Consider the following 382-nt stretch of genomic DNA (forward strand, 5'->3'; position numbering starts at 1 on the left):
GCCCCGCTCTCTTCTCCGTGGGGATGAGAAGCGGCACCGGGGGCACCCCCCGGCCTTGCCAAGGGATCTGGACACTGCCGTGGCAGACCATCGTGGTGGGTGCCGGGTGGGAACGTAACCCCTCAGCTGTGTGAAGAGACACCGTCCGCTCCTTGGCGCTGGAGCATCCACCACTTTCCCGCTGCAAACGCCGGGGCTGCGCTGGGGCCTCGGGACGCCGATGGGCTGCGGGAACCAGCTGGTCTCTAGAAACAGGGTCTTTATTTCCTTGCTCAGAAAAATAGATTCATTTCAAAATTGACCAAAATAGTAAAAGAGTTTAAAAAGAGGGAATGTTGGAAGTAGAGGCTGGGATGTGGCTGGGAGCGGGGGGTGTACACGA

The sequence above is a fragment of the Buceros rhinoceros genome, unplaced genomic scaffold (genome assembly GCF_000710305.1).
Source record: "Buceros rhinoceros silvestris isolate BGI_N320 unplaced genomic scaffold, ASM71030v1 scaffold33140, whole genome shotgun sequence".
Taxonomy (NCBI): domain Eukaryota; kingdom Metazoa; phylum Chordata; class Aves; order Bucerotiformes; family Bucerotidae; genus Buceros; species Buceros rhinoceros.